Genomic DNA, 16,174 nt, shown 5'->3' with positions numbered 1-16,174 from the left:
ATCACTGAAAAGCAACTAACTAAAGAAATCTTTATACTAGCAACAAAGTATTTTCACTGTACATCAACAAACCTCAGCACAAAACAAAAAATAATAGAAACAAGGGAAGACAAGGCAACAAAATGCCTCCCCAAACTCCCAACTTCTGCCAAGCCAATCCATTAAGGATATAGAACCCCAAATAGCCATGACCAAAACAGAACCTCTTCATGCTACATCATAATCAGTACCAGAGGTCCTTCACAGGGACAAATCTTAAAAGATGTTAGAGAAAAGCAGTGAATCACATATAAAGGTAAACCCATTAGAATCACAGCAGACTTCTCAACACAAACCTTAAAGGCCAAGGAGGGCTTGGAGTGAAGGGTTTCAAACCCCAAAAGATAAAAACTTCCAACCCTAACTTATATATCCTGCAAGACTTTCCTTCAAAATTGATGGAAAATTCCATGATAAGGAGCACCTCAGGAAATTCATGACTGCCAAAGTGGCATTACAAAAATTCTTAAGGATCTTGTAGAAAGAGACAGTGAAGCCAGCAATGCCAATAAGGCGAATAGAATGAATACACCTGGCAAGATGAGCAGCTAAGCAGAAGGAAAAAAAAAAGGAAGACAGTGACAGGACAGAAATATAATGCAATGATAGGAATAAGTCAATACCTTTCAGTGGTAACTCTCATTGCGAATGGTCTCAATTCTCAATCAAAAAACAGATTGGCAGAATGGATAAAGAAACAAAGTCCAACAACATGCAGTACACAAGGAAGATATTTCATTAAGAAAAGAATTTCACAGATTAAAAATTAAAGGATAGAATAAAATATTCCATGCAACAAGAACCCGGAAAAATGTAGGAGTAGCTGTCCTGATTTCAGACAAAGTGGATTTCAAGCCAAAACTGATTAGAAGAGACAAAGAAGATCACAATATATTTGTTAAGAGAACAATTCAACAGGAAAAAATAACAATTATAAACATATATGTATCAAGTACCGCCACAGCCAACTTCATAAAACAAATATTAATGGACATAAAAATTAGATATAATTGTAATTGGGGACCTCAATATCACACTGTCACAAATAGATCAAGTAGCTAAAAAACAACAAAGTATATCAGAGTTGAACCAAACTTTTGAACAAATGGACTTAATAGATATCTAAAGAGTGTTCCAGCCCAAAACAGCAGAATACACACACATTCTTCTCAGGAACACTTGGGATTTTCTCCAAAGTGGACCACATGCTGGTTCATAAAGCATGCTTAAGTAAGTGCAAAAAATAGTAGTTACTAAACCAGATCCAAAATTTAGATCAAGCTGGTCATGGTGGCACATGCCTGGAGTCTCAGCTACTCAGGAGGCTGAGGCAGGAGGATCACTGGAGCCTATAGTTTGAAACTACTCTGGGGAACATAATCAGACCTATCTCAAAAAAATAATTATAATAAAAAGTTTTTTTGGTACTGGGGATTGAACTCGGGACCTTGCACTTGTAAGGCAGACGGCAGAACCACTGAGCTAAATCCCCAGCCCCTAAAATTTTTGAAATAAATAAAAATTTACAATAAAGGCTAAAAGTAGAGGCAGATTTTTAAAATGCCAATCAAGCAATGTAAATATGCTACCTGGATGATTTTAAGTCACTCTGACTAGACAACAGACTTTATCTAGTTTTCATTATTTTAAACTTTCATTTATTTGTGTATTTCCTTAATTTAGAACACTGTTATATATTATGTGGGGGTTTTTCATTTTGTTTTGGTTTTGGTTTTATTGTGTGCATGCTTGGGATCAAACCCAGGGCATCATGCTGCTAGGCAAATGCTCCACCACTCAGTTACATCCCCAGTACTTGTTTTAATATTTTGAGGTGCTTCAATCCATTTTTTTAGGAGTTTGTGGGCTATAAATTACAAAGAAATAAAAAGGAGCAATATATTTAATCCTCCTGACATTCCTGTAACTGGCTGACAGGGCCAGGGATTCATGTTTTGCCAACTGTGAAACTTGCGCAGCCTGCTGCTATAGAAAAAACGTGAGAATTGGAGATAGATGTACTGAGGTTCAAATCTAACCTCTATCACTTCCCAGTGGAACAATTTAGGGCAGGCCATTTAATCTCCCTGAGCCTGTCTGCCATCTGCAGCACAATGAGGTATAGCCCTTACCCTGCAGACTGCTGTAAGGACAAAATGAGGTCATGCATGTAAGAATTTAGCACAATGCCTGGCTGTCATGGCTTGTGTCTCGATATCTCCCCAAAGACTCATGCAGTCATAGGTGGGGCTTTTTCAGAGGTGGCTGGACCTAGAGTATGTGACTGATTCATGGTGCCATGCTAGGATTAAAGGTGCTAAGATTAAAGGTGTGTGATTACTAACTCAGTCCACTGATTGGTTTGGCACACTTGCCTAGATAGAAAGAATATAAAAGGGCAGAAAAAAGCTGCTACTGTCCCTTGCTTGCTTGCTTTTGCTGTCTTCTGCCTGCCACAAGCTGTTTCTCCTCTGCGATGCGCCTCTACCATGCCACTCTGCCTTGGAGCCAGCTGATTATGGACTGAGACCCTCTACAAACTGTGAGCCAAAATAAACCTTTCCTCCCTTAACTTGTTTGAGTATCTTGTCTCAGTAATGAGAAAAGTTAACAAAGACACTGGCACAGTTGTACTTATCCTAGGAACATTAAAGAATTAGAAGGGTCGCCTGGGCTTCTCTAGTAACTTGGTGAGGGAAATAGGATTCTAAAACTCAGCTTCAGGAAAATAATGCATTCACTGAAGATGTGAATGCAAGTCCCAACCTTTTTGGGCATGAAGATGACCTTTGTTTTGTTTTGTTTTTAGACAGGCTTTCTCTAGGTGGATCAGGCTGGTCTTGAACTCACAATGATCCTCCTGCCTCAGCCTCCGAAGTGATAGGATTACAGGAGTGAGCCCCCAGCCTGGCTAAAGATGGCCTTCCAATGTCAAAATTTCCATGAGGGCCTCCTCTCTACCCACAACTGTCACACTTATGGCCTAAAGACAGGCCATGTAATTGCTCAGCTCTGGAGTCCCTGGAATTCTGAAATTAAAGGCTGAAAGGAACATTTCATGACATTGGATGGAGACATCCCCGAATAAAGAGGCTAACACATCATTATATATTCTCGAATTATGCTGAGGAGGTGACTTTCCTCCTACATTTGAGGATGAGCCCTGGTAATGAAAGCAGCATGTAACCTTTTTCACTAGGACTTTCCGACAACTAGCTGTACAACCAAAGCCCAGACAATTTACAGTGGAGGACACTGAGCTCAGAAAAGGACACTCAAGACACTCAGAAAAGTGAGCTTGACAAGAGCAACCAAAGCTAGGCCCTCGATCTGCCAGTTCTGAGCCCTTCCTACTATGCCATAATCCTTACCTTTGTGAGTGTGTTTTTTATTTATATATTTTTTTATTATCAGTATGTGTTTGTGATACATAATAATTACATTCTGGGGAACTGGTACATGTACATACAGCATCTTGATTATTTTTACTTTCTTCCTTCTCCCATCCTCCAAATCCCTTACCCATCTCCGCAAAGCCTACCTCCCTGTTTCCTACCATCTCTCTTTTATTTTGCTCTTTAAATTATTTATAGTTTGGGTTTCTCACATAAGAGAAACCATGTGATATTTACCTTCTGTGCTTGATTTATTTCACTTAGCATTATGGATTCAAGTTGCATCCGTTGTCCTATAAGTAACTCAAAATTATCCTTTTAATACCTGAGTAGTATTCCATTATGTGTATATACAACATTAGTTTTGTTTTTATTTTGGTACCAAGGATCGAACTCAGATCCTTGCGCTTGTGAGGCAGGCGGCAGAACCACTGAGCTAAATCCCCAGCCCTACAACATTAGTTTTATCCATTCATTCTATTGATGAGCATATAGGCTGCTTCCATAATTTAGCTACTGTGAATTGTGCTGCTATAAACATAGGTATGTGTGTATTATGTAACATGATGACTAACTCAGGAAGATACCCAAATGAGGGTATAGCTGGGTCAAATGGAATTTCTCTTTTTAGTGTTTTGGGGAATCTTCATACCAATTTTCATAGTGGTTGTACTAGTTAGCTTATATTTCCCACGTACAATATAGAAGGGTTTCTTTTTCTCCAAAACTTTACCGGCATTTGTTGTTTTTTGAGTCTTTGATGATGACCATTCTTTCTGGATTAAGATGGGATCTCAGTGTTTTGATTTGCATTTCTCTAATGCCAAAGGTGCTGAACATTGTGCCCTTTTCTTCTTGATTTTCCCCATTATCTGAGCCCTATGCTTACAGCCTGGATTTTGCAGCTTCTTGGTCTGAACTTCTTTGATTTGAGAGTGTTTTCTTTCCCACAGCCATGCATCCCTCCCTGGAGGCGTGTGCCCGCTTAGCATTTACTACTGCTCTTGGGTACCCAGTGTTAGTCTGGGCTTTGACTATCAGGGGCCCCCCTAAGTGAAGGTTATGTGCCCTCTTCATCATCAAAACTGGTCCCTAACTGTAGAAGGAAAGCCAGCCCCTCAGTTTTACTTGACATCATCAAATACTCAGTGTCTTTGTTTAGTATCTTTGTCTGAAGTCTTACAGATTCAGAGTGACTTAAAATCATCCAGGTAGCATATTTACATTGCCTGATTAGCATTTAAAAAACCTGCCTCTACTTTCAGCCTTTATTTTAATTTTTGATTTATTTTTAAAATTGTATTATAATTATGTTTTTGAGATAGGTCTGGCTATGTTCCCCAGGGTAGTTTCTAACTATAGCCTCCAGTGATCCTCCTGCCTCAGCCTCCTGAGTAGCTGAGACTCCAGGCATGTGCCACCATGTCCAGCTTGGTCTGCATTTTGGATCTGCTTTAGTAACTGTTATTTTTCTGTCTAGTCTTCTTGACATTCACATTTTTCCCTATCATGCAGTTTAGGGAACCCAAAGAAAGGCTTATGTTTGATTAATCAAGAAGAAAATAGGTATGTGCAGCCCTAGGAGACTGAGAGGTTCCTGGGCTCATGCATTTTCCTAAGCATGTTTTCCTGCCCTGTCTTAAGACCTGCTGAAGAAGGATGACAAGTCCAGACTTATTCAAGACAAAATCATATAAAATCAAAGTTCTTGCCATATTCTTTCCAGGAAGCAAATGCCTTTAAATACTAAATCAAACCCTGGCATCTTCTTTCCAAAGTAACACACATTTCCTTTTCATGTTATTTCAGTGGTTAAACAGACATAAATCTGACAGTTATTGGGTTGGACATATTTATGTTGGCTCATGTCCCTATCCTGTCCTTGTACTCAGGACCTTTATTAAATGGTCTTATAAAGGAGTGCAGGGTTTTTTTTAAAGCTGTGGGACACAATATATCGAGGGGTCACAAATTCTATATATTTGGCTGTGAGCAGCATTTTACTCAATGAAATAGACCCAAATAAAATAGAGTAGAAAATATCATGTGCAAATTACCTGTGTAGTTAGGATAAACACTGCTGCATGAAACTTTTGACTCAGTTCTGTATGTGTGGTATGTATTGCATATCCTTACTGCAGTGTGCTACAAAAGTTATTCATTTATTTTTATTTTTGAGACTGGGTCTCACTGTGTAATTCAGGCTGGCCTTGAACTCACTATGTAGCCCAGGCTGGCCTCGAACTTGTGGCGATCCTGCTGCCTCAGCCTTCATAGTGCTGGGATTACAGGCTTGCTCCACTATGACTGGTTATTCATTTATTTTTTTTATGGGTCATAAAAAATGTTTAAAGAACACTGATGTAGCAGTCAAGAGCATAATCTTTGGAACTGCGTAGCATGAATTCAAATCCTGGCTCTGCCACTATCTTGATATAGGACGGTGAGACAAGTTACTTAAATTTTCTGTGAAATAGGTATCATGATAGAATTGACCCAGGGCCAATTCATCCATGAGTCCCTGGAGGCAATGGGCAAGTGACTAAAGCCTGAGATATTTTTTAGAGATCTACTGAAATGTTTTAATGCTCTTTAACATAGAAGGAAAAAATGAAACTTTAGCATTGAAGGAGGTGCTTTGATTTTTTTTTTCACAAAATGAATTTTATAGGGCCCAAAAAAATTTATGACAGGTTTGGGGGAGGCAGATAAGAGAGGTCTTGTGTGCTGAGTCAGGAAGGCCAAACTCTGTCCTGAGGGCCATTGGGAGCATCTGAAGATTTGAGGTGGGGCAGTGGAACGTGATCTGAACTTACAGAACTGTCTGTTGCTCAGTCATGGGTATGCACTCTGAGGGGACTCACAGAGGAATGGTTGGAGTTTTGAAGCCGTAGGATAAATGGAAGATTATTTCCTATATGAAACTGAAGCACTGGGGGAGGAAAAGTTAATTATATCTAGGAAGCAACTTAAAATTTACTCTTATCCTAGAACAAGCATACATTTAGTACACAGTAAGACAGAAATAATGATAATCTAGGGCTGGGGATTTAGCTCAGTGGTTCTGCCGTCTGCCTCACAAGCACAAGGTCCTGAGTTCTATCCCCGGTGCCAAAAAAAAAGAGAAAAAAGAAATAATGATAATCTTCAGGATACTGATAATAATGGCTAAGAAATTATGAGTCTGGCTGGGCTCCTTTGCACTAGGATCCCAGTCCTCTTGAGTCCAGTCAAGGATATTTCCTTAAAATTAGGGGGGTTTTGGTGGAAAAGTTGAAAGCTCTGGAGCAAGCAGGGCACCAGGACAAAATCTTCACCATGTTGGCCTCACAGTGCCTGGGCCCCCTTTGAATTGAAAAGTTTTTTCACTGGCAGTGCCCTTCTGAGGGCAAGTCGTGAGGAATATACTTATCGAAATATGCTGTGCTGGATTGTTCTATTGTCAACTTGGTTGAACTGGGAACTACATTTCCAGAATGCCTTTTCTTGTATGGCTTCAGATTAGAGTTGGCCAAAAAAGTAACCTGCACAAAATAGGTGGAGGAGAAGCAGCAGGCTCCAGTCTCGTGGTTCGTCATGGCCAGATGCAGTGAGATGCAGAGGGGCCCAGCAGGCCCCAGCTTGTCATGCACTCTCTTCATGTGCTGGCCCTGAAGACCAGCAAAGCTTCAGGCCCACCCCCAGATGCTTGGCTGTGCACCCACAACCAGTCCCGTCAACTGCTTCTGACAGATTTCTCTACCAACTTGACTTTGACACAAGGATATACTTCTCAGACCAATAGGATACTCACTCTTCTTCAACCTTCTCTTCCAAGCTCCTCCTACCATTGTGTAAGGCAGTGACAGCAAAACTTCTAGAGATGAGTGCCCCAACTGCAAGCCCAAACCCACTTCTCTATCACAAAGTCCCAACACTGCAATGAAACCTGAGTGCTCAGCTGCTGGGATGATGATGGGGTAACTTGGCTTGAATGCCAACAGAGAGGGCAGTGTGTGTCTGCTGCGGCACGAGAGCCATAGGTTTCCCACCACCGGGGTAGGGTCTAATTCCAAATCTCTTTTCTCTGAGCTCCTTGTATTCTGCTTCTTGGATTAAGCCTGGATGGACAGAAATAATTTCCGCGGGGGGGGGGGGGGCGGCGCAGGGCCGCCGTTAAAGGCAGCGGGCTGCGGGCAGCCTGCAGAGCGGAGAATGGGAGAAGCGCAGGGCTTGTGAGCAAGACATCAGCCTCGCTCCGCTCACCTCGCTCTCGCGGCTGCTGTGCTCCTGCTCACCGCCAGGCGCCTCCTGGTCCGACCGCTCCGAGTACCCGAGTACCCCACTCCGAAGCGCTCACCCGGAACGGTTCAGTGTTTGGACCGGAGAGAACCCGAGAGCGAGAAGCACGAACTCGGCTCTAAAAAGAGGAGCGCTAGAGAGGGCAACCCTAACAGTACGGTTCACTCTCTGAACTCTCTGTGGCTGGGAACATCTTCCACTATGGCCACCTCGGCAAGTTCCCACTTGAACAAAGGTGTCAAGCATGTGTACATGTCCCTGCCTCAGGGGGACAAAGTCCAAGCCATGTATATTTGGATTGATGGTAGCAGGAGGACTGCACTGCAAGAGCCGCACCCTGGACTGTGAGCCCAAGTGTGTAGAAGAGTTGCCTGGGTGGAATTTTGATGGGTCTAGCACATTCCAGTCTGAAGGCTCCAACAGTGACATGTACCTTATCCCTGTTGCCATGTTTCAGGACCCCTTCTGCAAAGACCCCAATAAACTGGTGTTCTGTGAAGTTTTCAAGTGTAACTGGAAACCTGCAGAGACAAATTTAAGACACACCTGTAAATGGATAATGGACATGGTGTGCAACCAGCACCCCTGGTTCAGAATGGGGCAGGAATATACTCTGATGGGGACTGATGGCCACCCCTTTTGTTGGCTTTCCAGCGGCTTTCCTGGGCTCCAAGGTCCATATTACCATGGTGTGGGAGCAGAGAATGCCTATGTTGGAGATGCTGTGGAGGCTCATTATCGGGCCTGCTCGTACGCAGGAGTCAAGATTACGAGGAGGAACGCTGAAGTCATGCCTGCCCAGTGGGAATTCCAAGTAGGACCCTCTGAAGGAATCTCCATGGGAGACCATTTGTGGGAGGCCCGTTTCATCTCGCATTGTGTATGTGAAGACTTTGGAGTGATGGCAACCTTTGATCCTAAGCCCATTCCAGGGAACTGGAATGGTGCTGGCTGCCACACCAACTTCAGCATGAAAGCCATGTGGGAAGAGAATGGTCTGAAGTCCATTGAGGAGGCCATCAAGAAACTAAGCAAGCGGCACTAGAACCACATTTGTGCCTATGATCCCAAGGGGGCCTGGACAATGCCCGGCACCTAACTGGATTCCATGAAACCTCCAACATCAACGACTTTTCTGCTGGTGTAGCCAACTATAGCGCCAGCATCTGAATTCCTCAGACTGTTGTCCAGGAGAAGAAGGGTGACTTTGAAGACCGTCGCCCTTCTGCCAGTTGTGACCCCTTTGCTGTGACAGAAGCCCTTATCTGCACATCTTCTCAGTGAGACTGGCGATGAGCCTTTCCAGCACAAAAACTAAGTGGACTGGACTTGCAGCCGTCGAGCCCCTCCTAGTTCTCTGCCTTCCTCCAGCTCTTCCCCGTCTTCCAGTTGTCCTACTTGTCCCCATTGTAACTCAAAGGGTGTAATATCAAGGTCTTTTTTTATCCCTCATGCTCAGTTAATCTTGCTTTCTTTGGCCAGGATAAGAGAGGTCAAGTTCTTAATCTTTTCACACACCCCTTCCTCTGTCCCTATCACGGAAATGTTCTAATGCATTAGTTGGGACACAGCTAAGGAAACTAACCACTTTCCCCCTCAAGTATGCTTGTCCAGTAGGTGCTCCAGACGGAGCAGATATGTTCGTGAAACAGCAGGGGAGGAGATTTTTATTCTTCAGGGTAGCTGAAAGGGGAAAAACCTGATATGGGTTAAGTGAGGATCTCTCTTGATGGGAAGCTCTATTTTCAAAGATATAAGTAGAAATTAGAGAAGGAAGAGCGGTTGGGGATCAGGGAGGAATGCCCTTCCTTGGTTTCTTGCTGCAATGCTCCCCTATTGGGGCTCCCCCTGCCACCTCATGAACACAAAGCTAAGTAAACTGACGGATATCCCTACCTTCAAAGAAGAAAAGGTCCTTACCACTTGGTCCTCCATTTATAACACAAAGAGTATTATTTTTATATTTAAATGTAAAAGCAAAAAAGTATATATGGGTATGTGGATATGTGTGGGTTTTTTCTAAAAGGAGGAAATCATCCTGGTCACTAGGTACCAAATTGGGTTTAGAAATAAGGATCTCCTTTAGGGTAGGGGTGGTTAATGTGGCTCTTAGTCCTTCCTCATCAAGCGAGGTTGTTCCCGCCCTGCCCACCTTCAGCAGAAGGAAGACACTGGACAGTTAGACCCTTGTGGCTGTATAACTGTTCACAGCTGAGTTTAGAAGTGTAAGTTGGCTGGTCAACTTGAGCATGTCACTGATGGACAGGTACAGGAGTTCTGTTCTGGTGGGGCTAGCATGTCACTAAAACAGGCCTTTTGATATATTAAATTTTTTAAAAAGCAAAACAAAGTGTAGATTTTAATCAAATTTCTAGGGGTTTTAAGTGTAATTTTACAGAATTGCCTGTTTGCTTCTACTATCTCCTTCCATTCTGCTCTTGGAGTTGGGGACAGGACTAGAGTTAAAACACTTGTAATTTTGTATCCTAATGTCTTTTCTCCCAGTGCAGAATATTCTTGTTTCTTAGGAGTTGTTTCTTTTAAAGTAAACCCCACCTCCATTCCAAAAAAAAAAAAAAGAAAAAGAAAAAGAAATAATTTCTTTTTGATGCTGCATTCATCCTTGAGGAAAGAGACTGTTAGAAAATACAAAGAGCAGTTAATTTTAAAGTGGTGGCTGGGTTTGAGAAGGCAAGCCTCCCTCCTGAATAGCAGTGGGAGTTAATAAGCCCAGAAAGCAGTGTGTACTATGGGTCGGGAAATCTAAGGGTGCAGAGAAGCCGGAGAGCCATCAAAGGGAAAATACTTTCTTCTCTCTGCTTTCTCCAGGACTGCCTCCGAGGACAGCTTACGCATTCTCTTCTAGCTGTTAGGATGGGTTGTAGAACAAAGCCCTGAATGAGCTAATCCTTTCATCCCCAAGAGAGAAACAGAATTAGAGAAAAAGTCCAAAGGCCCTGGAAAGTAGAGTGAGAAGAAAATACCACAATGGGTTCATTAGTGTAGACAGGACTTTAAAGATTTCCTCTTGTCACATTGACTTTATAGGACTATATCTTGCTTTAATGTCTTCTTATTTGAGACTATAGAAGAAACACTAACATGTAAATTTCTCCTTATTTTTTGTTAAAATGATTACTGAGAATTTTGCCTGTTCCATTATTCATGATCCCATAGATAAAGATCTATATACAAATTGTCCTTTTATAAATCAAAGAGAGGAAGAAATTTTGAGTTTTCTAATACTTTAGGATACATTCCTTTAAAAATCATTCCCCTGGGCCTTCATCCGGAGCTTCTCTCTACCTGAGGCTCCTCTGCTGTGTTCCTGTTCCTGTCCACAGCACAGTGAGGTCCCTGGAGCAGCTTGGAGCCCCGCCTTCATCTGGTGCTCTGCCTGCAAGGCCCAATTCCATCCCCCTGCCCCCGCCCACCTTACAGCTCTTCTACTACCTAGTCTCTCACTACAGAGGCACAGGGGATTATACTTCACGTAGTTAAATGTGATAGATGAATAACTACCACAAATTGTCATTTTCTAAGCTGCGCTTGATGCTATGGTATTGCTGATTGTAACATCTGGCCTAACCTGTTGTGATTGCTCTAATCAGTTTTCCTTCCTGGTATAAGGAAAATAAAATAGCCTCAGAGTCATTAGAGCTTCAAAACCTAAACACAAGCCATATCTGGAAGACACCTCTGAAAAGTAATCATTCCACAAGGGTTTTAAACACAAGCAACAAAGATAACTGCATTAAGCAATTTTGAAATATCAACCCAGGAATTAAACCAAGGACAGTACTAAAAACAAAAATGAGAAGACATTTAAGCAAGGCAGAAACGCAGGTTTCCACCTCACAAAAATGAAATTCTGGGGGAAATGAGATGGAAAAGTTGGATAATCAACCACCTGGACACCCTGAACTGATAGCACAGGAAGTAACAAAGCAGATACATGATGCTCTAGAAAAATTCAAAGCAGGAATACTCTCCCAGATAAATACAGAGATGGTGAGTAGAGTGAAAGACATGATTAGAGGCTCTAGAGCAGAAACAGATAAGAAAATAGATGAGATCAGAAACATGCTGGAAGCCATGAGTGCCCAGCATAAGAAAGAAATGGAATCCATGAAACAGATTCAAACAGATATTCAGGAAATTAAAAGCTCCACTGAAAGCATGCAGAGCAGCCTAAGAGAATCTGAAGACAGAATATCAGATATAGAAGACAGGATCACAGTTAAGGACCATGAAAACAGAGATTTCTTAAAGATAGTAAGGAACCATGAGAAATCAATACAACAGCTGCTAGATGATGCAAAGAAGAATAACATAAGACTGATAGGAGTCCACGAAAAAACAGGAGAAAGTACAATTGACATAAAAAAAAACTGTTCACAGAAGTAATAGTAGAAAACTTCCCAGACAGAGGTGGAGAATTGGACACACAGATAAGTGAGGCATATAGAACTCCACCCAGTCATGATCAAAAAAAATCTACACCTAGGCGTATAATAGTCAAGATCCCAGAAACCCAACAGAAGAACAAAATTCTACAGGCAGTTAGAGAAAAGAAACAAATCATCTACAAAGGAAAGCCTATCAGAATCACGGCATATTTCTCAACACAAACCCTCAACTCAAGGAGAGCCTGGAGCGAAGTATTTCAAGCCCTGAAAGAAAATGACTTCCAACCTAGACTGTTGTAATCTGAAAAATTATCTCTCAAAATCGATGAGGAAATTAGATACTTTCATGACAAAGAACACCTGAGAAATTTCATGAACACCAAACCAGCACTCCAAACAATTTTATGCAATATCCTAGAAAAAGACAATGAAGGTCACAACTCCATGAGGGCCAACAGAGAGAAGACACCACCCAAGGTAAGGCACTAAAGGGAAAGGGGGAAAATTAAGAAAAGAGCCAACAACAATAAAACACCATGGCAAGAATGAGTCAATATCTCTCAATTATAACTATCAATGTTAATGGCCTCAATTCACCAAAGAAAAGAAAAACACTGACAGAATGGATTAAAAAGCAAAACCCAGCAATATGCTGTATACAAGAAACACACCTAACTCAAAAGGAAATTCATAGACTAAAGGTAAAAGGATGGAAAACAGTTCTCCACATAACAGGATCCTAGAAAAAAGCAGGGGTAGCAATCCTATTTGCAGACAAAATAGATTTCAAACCAAAACAAATTAAAAGATGGTCACTACATCCTTCTGAAGGGAACAATCCAAGAGGAAGAGATGACAATCCTAAATATTTATGCCCCAAATATGAGTGCTCCCAACTATACAAAACAAATATTAATGGACATGAAAAACCAAATAAACAATAACATAATTGTAGTGGGGTACCTCAACACCCCTCTATCACAAATAGACAGATCATCTAGGAAAAAAATTACAAATGAAATTCTAGAACTGAATCAAACTATTGAACAAATGGACTTAATAGATGTTTATAGAGTGTTCCACCCCATAAAATCAGAGTACACATTCTTTTCAGCTGCACATGGGTCATTCTCTGAAATAGATCACATGCTAGCTCATGAGGCAAATCTAAATAAATATAAAAGAATTCAAGTTATCCCCTGTATTTTATCAGACCATAGTGCAATAAAATTGGAGATCAATAACATAAGAAACCACAGAACACCCACAAACACATGGAAATTGAATAACACTCTGCTGAACAACCAATGGGTCACAGAGGAAATTAAAGAAGAAATTAGACAGTTTCTACAAGTAAATGATAATGCCAGTACAACATACAGGAATCTGTGGGGCACAATGAAAGCAGTTCTATGTGGGAAATTCATAGCAGTGAATGCCTGTATTAGGACAACAGAGAGAACTCAGTTAAATAACCTAATGCAGAACCTCAACCTCCTAGAAAAAGAAGAGCATAACAAACCCAAAGCTTGTACAAGAAAGGGAATTATAAAGATCTGAGCAGAAATCAATGCAATGGAGACTAAGAGTATGATACAAAAAAAATCAATGAATTGAAGAGCTGGTTTTTTGAAAGAATAAATAAAATCGATAAACCTTTAGCCAACCTTATCAAAAAAAAAGGAAAGAAAAGGCTCAAATCCATGCAATTAAGAATGAAAAAGGTGAAGCCACAACAGATCCAGCAGAAACTCAGAGAATCATCAATACCTATTTTGAGAACCTGTACTCTAATAAAATGGAAAACACAGAATAAATGGACAGATTCCTAGATACATACAAATGGCCAAAGTTAAATGAAGAAGATATAGAAATTCTAAACACTCCAATAACAATGAGTGAGATTGAAAATGTAATAAAAAATTAACCAACAAAGAAACGCCCAGGTCCTGATGGGTTCACTGCTGAATTCTACAAGACATTTAAAGAAGAACTATTGCCATTACTCTTTAAACTCATCAAGGAAATTGAAAGGGAAGCAAGGCTTCTTTCCTGGAAGCAAGTGTTACTTTGATTCCAAAATCAGGGAAAGACCCAACCCAAGAAGAGAACTACAGACCAATCTCCCTAATGAACATAGATGCAAAAATCCTCGATAAGATACTGGCAAACAGAATACAGAGGGTCATCAAGAAGATCATACACCCTGTCCAAGTTGGATTTATCCCAGGGATGCAAGGGTGGTTCAACATCCATAAATCAATAAATGTAATACACTATATTAACAGAGTCAAGGACAAAAACCATATGATCATCTCAATAGATGCAGAAAAGGCATTTGACAAAATCCAACACCCATTCATGATAAAAACACTACAGAAAATTGGAATAGAAGGTCTTTATCTCAACCTGATTAAGGCTATCTATGGAAAAACCGACAGCCAACATCATACTAAATGGTCAAAAACTGAAAACTTTCACGCTAAAATCAGGAACAAGACAAGGATGCCCACTATCACCACTCCTGTTCAATATTGTTCTGGAAACATTAGCCATAGCAATTAGACAAGAGAAAGAAATAAAAGGAATAAAGATAGGAAAGGAAGAAGTGAAACTGTCATTATTTGCTGATGATATGATACTTTACATAGAAGACCCAAAAAACTCAGTCAAAAGTCTTCTAGACCTAATTGACAGATTCAGTAGAGTAGCTGGATATAATAAGGTCAACACTCAAAAAACAATAGCCTTCTTATATGCAAATAGCAGAGCCATTGAGAGAGAAATTTGGGAAATAATTCCTTTTACAATAGAATCTAAAAAATGAAATATCTAGGAATCAACCTAACAAAGGAAGCAAAACACCTCTACACTGAAAACTACAGCACTCTGAAGAAGGAGATTGAAGAGGATATAAGAAAATGGAAAGATATCCCTTGTTCCTGGGTAGAAAGAATGAATATAGTGAAAATGGCTATACTTCCAAAACTACGATATAGATTTAATTCAATACTGATTGAAATTCCAACAATATACTTCACAGAACTAGAGAAAACAATCCAAAAATTCATTTGGAAACAGAAGAGACCTAGAATAGCAAAAGCAATTCTAGGCAACAGAGACATGGCTGTGGGTATCACAATCCCCAACTTGAAACTATACTACAAAGCTACTCTGATAAAAACAGCATGGTATTGGGAAAGAAACAGACCTGAGGATCAGTGGAATAGATTAGAAGAGGCAGAAACAACTCCATACATACTCAGCCACCTCATCTTTGACAAAGGAGCCAATCACCCTCATTGGAGAAAAGATAGCCTATTTAATAAATGGTGTTGGAAAAACTGGATTTCAACCTTGCAAAGATTAAAACTAGACCCATACCTATCACTGTGCACTAAACTAAGATGGAAGTGGATTAAAGAGCTAAATATCAATACAGAAACAGTAAACTTGCTGGAAGATAAGTTAGGTAGAACTCTCAATGACATTGGCATCGGAAAAGACTTTATGAACAAAACTTCAGTAGCACAGGAACTAGCACAAAGAATCAACAACTGGGACTTCATTTTATTAAAAAGCTTCTGCACTGCAAGAGAAACTACCAACAGAGCTAAGAGACAACCTACAATATGGGAAGAAATTTTTAGCAGCTGTACCTCAGACAAAGGTCTACTATCTAGAATATAAAAAGAATTGAAAGGAGTTCTGCATGACTCGCGACCTCAGAGGGTCTGACTGGACCTGCAGAAGACGGAGGATGATTCTCCAGGGGTGATCGACAGGGAGTGTAGATTCTGGGTCATCTTAATATCCCCAGTGTATCTCAAAATAATGAAGGAGAAGGGGGCAGAGAAGCTCAGCCGGTCCCAGCACCTGGAAGGAAGCTCCCCCGCCTCCATCCCAGGCTCATAGGGCAGAGAAGGCTCCTAGGGCAGAGAAGCTCAGCTGGTCCCAGCACCCGGAAGGAAGCTCCCCACCTCCATCCCAGGCTCCTAGGGCAGAGAAGCTGAGCCAGTCCCAGAACCCGGAAGGAAGCTTCCCCACTGC

The 16,174-nt window shown here is 41.0% G+C and overlaps 1 pseudogene across 1 annotated transcript; it reads left to right on the top strand.

Annotated features, from left to right (window-relative positions):
• Positions 1 to 3,413: 3,413 nt before the first annotated feature.
• On the top strand, positions 3,414 to 15,877 carry LOC147825238 (glutamine synthetase-like; annotated as a pseudogene). The gene has a single exon (XR_015440812.1). The product of XR_015440812.1 is annotated as a glutamine synthetase-like (transcript).
• The last annotated feature ends 297 nt before the right edge of the window (positions 15,878 to 16,174 follow it).

Source organism: Heterocephalus glaber, unplaced genomic scaffold, assembly GCF_053883595.1.
Source record: "Heterocephalus glaber isolate CG9 unplaced genomic scaffold, H.glaber_assembly_v1.0 deba00001504, whole genome shotgun sequence".
In the NCBI taxonomy this organism is placed as follows: domain Eukaryota; kingdom Metazoa; phylum Chordata; class Mammalia; order Rodentia; family Bathyergidae; genus Heterocephalus; species Heterocephalus glaber.
The sequence above is the reverse complement of the archived record's forward strand: the minus strand, read 5'-3'. Positions and strand labels throughout refer to the sequence as shown.